Raw genomic sequence first — 10,303 nt, 5'->3', positions numbered from 1 at the left:
ACATCCGCGAGGTGGTAGCTGACTTCTTCGGTGGCCTTTTCTCTAGATGCAATGACGTCAACGAATCTGGGATCTCCAGTGTCTTGCCGGATTAACTCCCTACACTGGACGCCAGTCAATCCGATACGATCTCCGGCGTTATTACTCTCGCGGAGACTACAAGCTCTTTAAAAGGACTTTCGCGGCAAGGCTTGTGATCTCGATGGAATCCCCGTCGGGTATTACATAGCTTTTGGAAAAAAATTTAAGCCTGATTTTAGTTAATGTTTATAACGATTTATCCACAACCCGGAGTTACTCGAAAAATTTATGTTAATCCATCGTTTCCATTATCCATAAAACTGGAGACTTGATGAATCTGGCGAACTGGTGCCCAATTTCTCCAAAGAAGTCAGATCTACGCTAGAATTCTGACTTACCTTTTAAATGCTATGATTGGAGCGCTAGCTCAACTTTCGCAGACGTAGTCCATCCCGGTAGATTTATTTACAATTCTCTCTCCGAGCTGCGTGACTTGATATCCATTGCTAATGCAAACCGCGAAACCCTCGCTATTGTAAATACCGATTTTCGAAAGGTGTTTGACCGTGTTCATTATCTCTACCTTTTAAAGTTCTTACATGTAGTTCGGTTCGGCATTCCGTTTAATAATTTGGATTGCCTTAAATTTGTCTACCCAATTTCAGATTTTCGCGTTCGTGTTAATAACAAAATCCCTTTCTAAAGTGGCATTGGACAGATTGTCCACTCTCCGGTCTTCTATTCGTTTTGGCCCTTAAACGGCTATTATGCTCTTTACGCAGGGCCGGATTAACCAATAGGACGAATAGGCCTGGACCTAGGGCACCAAGCCTACAAGGGGCACCAAGAGGGTTCGAAAAAAATAAAAGTACAAAACTTTAATCATTTGCTTTTCACAAAATATTTTCCAGTGTAATTTTAGTTAATGCGTCCACCCCTTTGATTGTCACATTCTCTGACATACTCCCGTCTAGCCCCTGACGACATACTAAATCTGGCAGAAAAATGAATTTTCCTTCTATTTCTCAATTATAAATTGAGGAAGCACCTAGCTCGCTTCGCTCGCTATTGAAAAGTGGCCTAGGGCCCCATAAAGTCTTAATCCGGCCCTGTCTTTACGTCCAACTATCCGCCGCCTTCTTCAACCCACCCATACCGCTATCGTAAACACAACTTTCGCTGGCGACTTAAATAATTTTCTCCGAAGTCCCTCGGAGTTTTTCGCCTTCAACGATTGCCTTAAGGCATATTGTTCTGTCAGTACCCCCCTATCGTATGTGTTACAATTTGTTATAATATCGATTTCGTTTAGGAAGTTCTCAGAGTTAGGGTCAAACGCCATGATTCCCTTTATATAGACCAGAGTTAGCTAATAATCGTATTTTCATTACAGAAATAAATTTGTCTATTAATTCGAAATAGGTGGACCTCATCTGGTCTATCAGGGTTTTTGCTTCAGTTTCCCTGGTCGCCGTTGTACTTGTTACCACAATATGTTTTAATCTCCTGTTAGGGATAAATTTATGTTTCCGTAAAGCTAATGGTTCGCTGTTACGGTCAGGTACTGCAAATAAAGACTATTCCGCGAATTTAGTAGCTACTTCCCAAATAGAATCAAAGCGTTTAGAGTTTCTACACTCTTCTAAGGTCTTGACAGTTAAGCTTGGCAAATGGCAACGGCTTCCGTAAAAATCACTATGTTACTTTGTAAATATTTCGACAGGGAATTTGTTACACCTAATACTTCGTCTAATGCAATGACTAATTTTAAGTTATCTAATTGGGATATATACCCATGACACTCGGCAGCCTCGTCGGGTTTTCCGTTTTCAATCACATTCTCTAAAGTTAAAACTACGGATTCGAGTCTATTTCTATAATAGTGAATCACCCTTTTTTGCTCCACCATCGAGTGTCGCAACTGTGTGGCATTTTATGTATATCGTAGCCTAGATCTATTTGGGAGTTTTCAAATTATTCACTTCTAATGACCGAATTGCTTTGAAAGTTGTAAATGGCTTGAACCAAACCAAGTAATTCCCTAATTGTCGATATTTTGGAGCAACAGTCAACCAAAACTAAATTTAAGCGATGGGCGTAGCAATGAACGTACGGACAATGGGCACCTACTGCTTCTTCTACTTTCACCCTCACTCCTTTTACGTGTCCACTCATTGCACTAGCCCCATCATAAGTCTGTGCAACACAATTCTCCAGTTTGAAACCACCCTCTTTCAAAATTTTTACAACTGCCAAGCTGATTCTCTCAGAATCAAACTTGTGAAAATTTGTGATTCTGTGAACCCTAGAAATCGTTCTATACGACACCTATTTCTGCTTGAGTATATCGAATACAAAACTTAACTGATCTACTCCCGCATTGTGCCGAGTTTCGTCAGCTTTTACAGAGTGGAATCCACCGGATTCATTGACCTCTTGAACAATAATTTTTCTCACTAAACTTGCCTTTGGTAGTGTACTCAGGTAATATTGATTTCGAGTATAGGTGGTTCAAAAGATAACATTTTGTAAGGGCCATTTAGGACTATTGGAAATTGAAATTGAATGGGATTACTTTTTAGAGGGCTAGATGACCAATTTAAAAAAAAATTGAAAATCATTTTCGGTCACATTTGGAGGACAAAGTGGTTATTTTTTAAAACTTTTAGAGGCCCCTTAAATAGGCCTAAATTTTTTCAACATAGGCACGTGCCTACTTGTGCCTACTGCTGGCGGGGGCACTGTGTTCTGTCTCTGGATCAATCGTTAACTTTCAAAAATCTTTTGTTCTTTGGTTTGGCGAATGGCGGTCTAATCCGCCACCAATCACTTTTCCATTTCCATCTAACGCCGATGGTGGAAAATTCTTAAGAGTCTATGTTGGAAATTCTCCAACCTACGAGCTCACACTTTGGCCAGAGCTCTCGATGCGAATTTCTAGGGTTTTAGGGTGATGGCTTCATTATATACCTCTGTTCTCGTACGGTACGAATCTTGTTAATGAACTTACTTGCATCTTCTATTTTATGGCCTCGACTCAACGTTGAAACCCCCCGATTTCTTTTCTTCGCGAAAGGAAATAGTCACTGATCAATTTTCTTTGGACCGGAGTTCATTGGGTCCCCTCTCTCGCAATACTTATATCCCCAAATCTAAGCAGGAGGTTAAGGACTTGTTTACGTCGAATTAAAAACTGGCGACTGGTACTGACGCAATTTTCTAGTTTTATCTACCTCGCTTTCGCTCACCTGTGGCAATCTTAGGGGACTAAACGAGTCAATTCGCTAAAATCCCCCTTCACTCTTCGGTACTATCTTTTGGGTTAAGCACGTCATTACGCGTTCAGCCAACATTTTGTCCCGCCAGGAATTTTTAGATCTGAAATTTGTTAATTATCCCTTTCTTAAAGCCGTTGAAGATTGAAACCTAAAGAACGACGAATCTGAAACGCAGACTACTCGGGGGTTAAATCGTCTCGCTGATCTACTGGACGGTAACGGCAGGTGTCGCAACAGAGACTAATGAATTCACGGGCTTCGTCTAGGCTTTTTGTAAAACAGCATACGCAGGTGATCAACGCTTTTATCCACACTTTGCCGGAAGTTTTTAATAATACTGGTATTAAACCTGACGCTTAGTTCGAAATTGAAGACCTTTTGTCGATTTTTGTTGAATCAAGGTGTGGCCCTAAGACCTCTCGCTTTATGCTGACTGATTTATCAATGTCTAGTAAGTTGCGCCTTTCCGGGAAAGCCGCCGTCTCCTATGAACAATGGTTTTTTTTTTCAGTTCCTCGTAGGATAGCTCTCCTCGATTAGTCAACTGGAGAGCGCTCGATCTCGCTCTTCCAGCACCCGCTAGGCTTTCTCATATCGTCGAAAGCTAAACATCAAATTCTTGTCCTTTTGGCCCATCGAAAGGTACTGTGGCCCACTACTACTTTTTCTAACGCGGTGGGTGAATTGATCCTAAAACGCGTGTATAGATATGTTGGTCACCGTCACTAACTGACAGACATCTGGACGCTAGTGAGTGTCCCCGACAACCACTGCCTCAGTAATTTTATGTTTGTGCTGTTGAAGGTCGTGTTATCACTCTGATTTTTCATAACTTTCATCAGCAACTAACCCCTTTCATAACTTGACCAACTATAGCTTCTGCGTCAACTATCGCACCTAAACCAACTATAACATCTGCGTCAACTAACGCACCTAGACCAACTATAGCTTCTGCGTCAACTATCGCACCTAAACCACTATAGCATTTGCGTCAACTATAACATCTGCGTCAACTATAACATCTGCGTCAACTATAACCTCTGCGTCAACTATAACCTCTGCGTCAACTATAACCTCTGCGTCAACTATAACCTCTGCGTCAACTATAACCTCTGCGTCAACTATAGCCTCTGCGTCAACTATAACCTCTGCGTCAACTATAAACTCTGCGTCAACTATAAACTCTGCGTCAACTATAACCTCTGCGTCAACTATAACCTCTGCGTCAACTATAACCTCTGCGTCAACTTTAACAGCTGCGCCATTTTCGTCATCTGCGTCAACTATAACGCCAGTGTCAACTGTAACATCATCTGCGTCTAACTTTCCAGCATTGTCGACTATTATAACCGTGCCTCCTACATCTCTTGCTTCTCGCGCTTTAACGACTACTGTGTTAACCTCTTCAGCTACAACACCCATGTCTAACGTCCCAACTGCGTCGACTATACCTACTGTGTCAAATCTTCACTCATCATCGGGATCTCGTATCTTCAATTGTTATGTCTCTAAACACTTCAATTCTTCGACCAGTTCTAGTGCCACCCTCGCTTTACTAACCAACATTCAAGGCTTTCGAAGTCCCTATAAATTTTTGGAACTTCAAAACTTAGCTCTTACGTCGTTAGTCAAAGGGCCCAATTTGTCGCCTTAACGGAAACGTGGCTTACGCAAGACACCTTAGACTGTGAACGTTCCCTATTGCATTATTACCTTTTTCGCAAGGATCGGCACCCTTTTAAAGACAGAGGAGGTGTTGCCCTCTACGTCTCGAGTCTTTTTTCGGTCTCTTCGGTGGACTTATTTGATGATACTGTGTTATCTGACTGGTCTCTGAACTTGGGTCTAGAGTTTTAAGTGTCTTGTGTTCTAACGGATTCTCTTCGCTCCTCGTCGGTGTTCTCTACCGTTCCCCTAGTTTCTCAAGTCACGAAGAAGTTCAGCAAATTTTAAAAACTGCTTATGACTATTGTACGCTTCATCATTATGGAATATTAATTCTTGGGGACTTTAACTATTCCAAACAGGACTGGATCGCTTTTGAAGCTGCTCCTGATGCTACTTAGGGAGCAAAAACTTTCCTTGAGGTTGTCTCTAATGCAGGTCTCTATCAAACGGTTACTCTCCTTACTCGTGCCGGTTCATCTCACGAACGTGCGAATGTTCTAGATCTGGTTATTACTTCGGACCTGAGCCTGGTTTTTTATGTCCGAACTGCACCTCCCATGGGTTCTTGTGACCATGCTGTCGTTGAATTCCTTATTGATTTCTCGCCTACGCCCCAAGATAATTGGACAAGAAGCTCTCGTAATTATTTCAAAGGGAATTATGACAGTTTCCGAGCTTATTTAAATAATATTGACTGGAAGGCTTTGCTTTTCTTCTGGTTCCATTGACTCTAATTGGAAGATTTTCTGCGACGTAATTCTTGATGGCACTTCATGATACGTACCGTTTAAACTACAGCCTCGTCAGCGTATGCCTTCCTTTGTGCGCTCTGATAAGTCTAAGGAAATGAAGGATTCTGCTTGGAAGCGGTATGTTCGGCTTAAACGTCAGCAAGCGTCTCATAATTTACTTCAGGAAGCTTACGATAACTACAAAAAGGCTCGGAATGCTCTAACGAATGCCGCTCGGAAGTGCAAACGCAAACATAAAAATCAGCTGGCCAACTTGATTTCAACAAATCCGAAAGCTTTTTTTGCGCATATCAATAGCAAAAGAATAAGTCGTTTTAAAGTCTCCCTTCTTGAAGATGACTCTGGGAATGTAATCAGGGACCCTGGAGACATAGCAAATCTACTCAATGATCATTTTGCGAGGGTTGCGTCTAATGTTCCATCCTCTGCCCAAGGAGTTTCCCCTGCTGTTGCTTTTGGGAGCACTCGTCTTTCCACTTTTGCTTGCACGCCTGATGATGTTTTTAAGCAGCTCAACAATTTGGATTGTTCCAAGTCTGCGGGTCCCGATGACATTCACCTGTATCTCTTAAAAACACTTGCCATCCCTCTTTGTCACCCTCTGAATTTATTATTTAATCAGAGTTTTTCTTCTGGCGTTGTACCTCAGTCTTGGAAAATAGCTAATGTTACTCCAATTCATAAGAAAAGGAAGCGTACCTATAAGGCCAATTATAGACCTATTAGCCTACCTAGCCAAGCCTGCAAAGTTTGTGAGCGCATAGTTAAGTCATTATTGGACCGATTTTTGAATGAAGTGGAGTTCTTTCACCCGTCCCAACATGGGTTTCTGCACGGAAGGTCTTGCAGCTCTAATCTTCTTCACGCGACCTCCGATTGGACTAACAGGTTGGACTCTGGTTTGTTTGTTGATGTTTTATACCTCGACCTTGCGAAAGCCTTTGATACGATACCATTCGCTGGCCTTGCGGAAGCGATTTGTTGTGCTGGTATTATTGGTCAGGCGTCTGACTGGCTTGTTAGGTTTTTACTGATTGATACCAACGTGTTGTTTTTAAGGGCTGTTTCTCGGAGAGTAAAGAGTGGCGTAGCGGAGTCCCCCAAGGCTCTTTTCTGGGCCCTTTACTATTTAATATCTTTATAAACAGTTTGCCTAAAGTCATTCGGAACGCAATTATTCTATTTTTTGCTGAAGATTCGAAGCTTGAGATGGCTATTACGAATGATATGGAATGCGCACGCCTACAAACTGACTTAAACGCGGTACTTAATTGGACTACTGACCGTGGTATGCATTTTAATATCTTTAAATGCGAAGTCCTTCACCTTGGCTTCAAAAACCCAAACTTTACATATACGATTCATAGTTGCGCAATACCTTCTGTAACTAAAGTGAGAGATCTGGGCGTAATAATTGATGACAAACTTAAGTATCAAAGCCACTCTGCAAAAGTTGTTGCTCGTGTGAACTCTATTACCGGTCTTGTACGCCTAAATTTTTGTTTTTATAGTGAAGACTTAATGAAAACTATTTACACTTCCTTGATTTTTCCGATCATAGGCTATGGCTCCGTTATCTGGTCCCCTTCGCTTATAACTCCAATGACCCTCATTACAAAGGCGCATAATCGTTTTACCAAATTAACGCGCAACTTCCAAAAAAATGCTGCCAGCGCGATGCCAGCTTAAAACTTTTGGCTCCGTCTGATCGCCACCGTGTCAACGATTTGGTTTTTTACACGACATTTATCATGGGAGGATTGACCCAACTTTAAAACAATTATTTGTGCCTTCGTCTGTCACATTAACACGAGGGCATCATGCAAAATTGCGAAAACCCATAGTGAAATCGTCTGTCAAGCAACAACATTTTTCTGTACGTGTGATAAAGGACTGGAACAATCTTCCTTCCGATCTAATTTATTTAAGATCTTTAAGAGCATTCCGAGGTCATGTTACTTCATGGATAAAAACTTTACCTACTTGTGTAACTTAACTCATCTTTTTTTCCTCTCCTTTGTGATTATGTTTATGTGTATATGGGTTTATATGTGTGTGTCTATGTATATATATATATATTTAGATATATATCTTGTTTGTGATGGCTACAGACAAGCCTTTCGGCTTAGTAGCTCTACACACCATGTAACTAAATAAATAAATAAATAAATAAATAAATAAATATGTGGATACCACAGCTTAATCTATCATTAATCGAGAAGCGGCAAGGTACCGTTCAGCATTAAAATCTGCAAAATCTTCAGGTGATCTGAATTCTCGTTGGAGTGTCGATGCAGAACCAAATTGGTTCACCCCGTGATATTTCTGTTTTTATTGTAATTAGTGTTTTAAGTGTATCTTTATAGTTTTACCTCACCTTTTCTTTTTTCTAATAAGCTCATGAACCTTTTTGTACTTATATGCTTAATAAAGCTAGTATTTAAAAAAAACACTCATTTCATAAGGATTACCTTAAAGATATCTTATCTCTCTCTCTTCTCTCTAAAAAAATAAATAATATACATCATCAAAATTGGAAATTTTCGCCACTTTAGCGCCCCTGAGTGAAGTGTTTTAGAACGTATGTTAAACTTGAAATTATTGAGTAAAAAATATAAAACATGCCATGACATATATGGCCTTGCACGATTTCCTAGGCCAAAGACAATATTTCCAGTAATTACGATCTCAAATAATTCCAGTGGGATACCACTCCTTTTATGACGTCTAAAGGTATTATTGTCTCTTCTTTTTCCTATACCAAAATGTAAAGCTTCTCTCAGTCTCAACCTCAAATCGACCAAAAGGTAAATAATCATTTCTCCCTTTGTTTAGTTTAATATAAATTATATCAGACGCATCTCAAGAAATGTTCATTATCACAAATATCATCATTATAAAAACTTATTTTAACTGTTTAAATTTGAATTTTTTACATTTATTAGATTATTCGAAACATTTGGATAATTAAATTTATTAAAAATGGACGGATTCTGACGGATTTGGTAAATTTATAAACAATTTAAAACCGCATGTGTTACGGTAAAGAATGATTTTAATTAAAATGACGACTAGCAGGTGGAGAATTCCCTCTGGGAATCATCCAACAGAGGCTATAATTGCACCTATATACATATTATCTGATGTATTTAGAAATGGTTAAAGCTATTTTTAAAGATATTACTCACAATCGATTGCGAATTGCACGAATTGAGATAATGTAAGCCAAGTTTGTTTCGGATGTTAATAAAGTTAAGATTTTAAAGAATGCTAGCATTTTCGGGAAGCTAAATCACACGCATTAATGAACGGGAACGTCAAGGAAGCTTAATCAAAGTATCAAAGCCTATATGTAATGGTAATTCGGGTTTTCCTTAATCTCAGTTTTGTAAAAATTTTATATTTTATTTTGCACTAGGTGTTACTTCAAGTCACGTAAATAATGAATATCTTACATATTACCGTCTAAAAGACAAGTTAACGTGCTATTTGGTTATCTTTGCAACAATATGTACTCACCTTGGGATAACTTCAATTTTAAATAACGCCCTTCTCCATACAGTCACGAGTGATAACCGAATTCTGACGAAATGAATCAGTTAAAAAGAACGACGATACTATTTTATAGATTCTATCTGTTTTTGATAAGACAATACGGATGTTTTAATCAGATTTTTTATAAGAGCAGAAATGTAAAAATATTCGGCTCTCATAGAATAGGTTTCAACATTTTCTTCGCTTAAATTGCTTTCGTGCGTTTGCTGTCTCAAACAAACAATTAAGTTTCATAAATACAGGTATCTATTGATTTTATACATAAAACATTTATGAAATAAACTTAAAAATTCCTTTTTTTAAATTATTCTAAATCTAAAATATATGATCCTTTATAGGTCCCAACCTAGCCTTACCCTTAAACCTGCCTTCAAACTGCTTTGGTTTAAGCATTTTTATTTTAATATCTATCTCTTTATTCTTACCCACAAGTCATATTTTGCCCATTATTCGTTCAAACGACGAATAATTAGAATCCCGCCAAATTCCAGGGATATTTTAAATAATATTAAACATTTTTGAGAGTTTCGGTTTTATTCGTGGAAATGATGCCACCGTACTACCACATTCTCTCTCTCATTATATCTAACAGTTCACTCGGAAACAGTAAAAAAACCTGAGAATCGATAAAAATTGTTATTACAACACTGTATTAACCTTGTTTGACCCGAATCTATTTTTAAGTAATGAAAATAATAAATGAAATATAATTTATTTGAAGTTTAAATTTATCTTGGAAATAATAGAGCTATGTCAAGTAATAATTAAGCGTACTTAATTGACCTACATTGCAGCGAGCGAAGCAAGGGACTACTAGTAGACTTGGAATCTGCCGTATGAGATTTTTTAAGATAACTAACAAGGAGAGTACCCGAGTTGTTATTGCCGATTTTGTTCAAAGTCGGGCGTAATGCAGACCTATATGAGACATGAAATTTCCCAAAAGGAGACGTTGCACTACCCATTCAATTTGCCATGGCAAACCGAAAACGTCTTTGATCACTTAAAACAAAAATAAGATTTTTTCCT

Source organism: Leiobunum rupestre, chromosome 6 (genome assembly GCF_980474605.1).
Source record: "Leiobunum rupestre chromosome 6, qqLeiRupe1.1.hap1, whole genome shotgun sequence".
Lineage (NCBI taxonomy): Eukaryota > Metazoa > Arthropoda > Arachnida > Opiliones > Sclerosomatidae > Leiobunum > Leiobunum rupestre.
Note: the sequence above shows the minus strand (reverse complement) of the source record.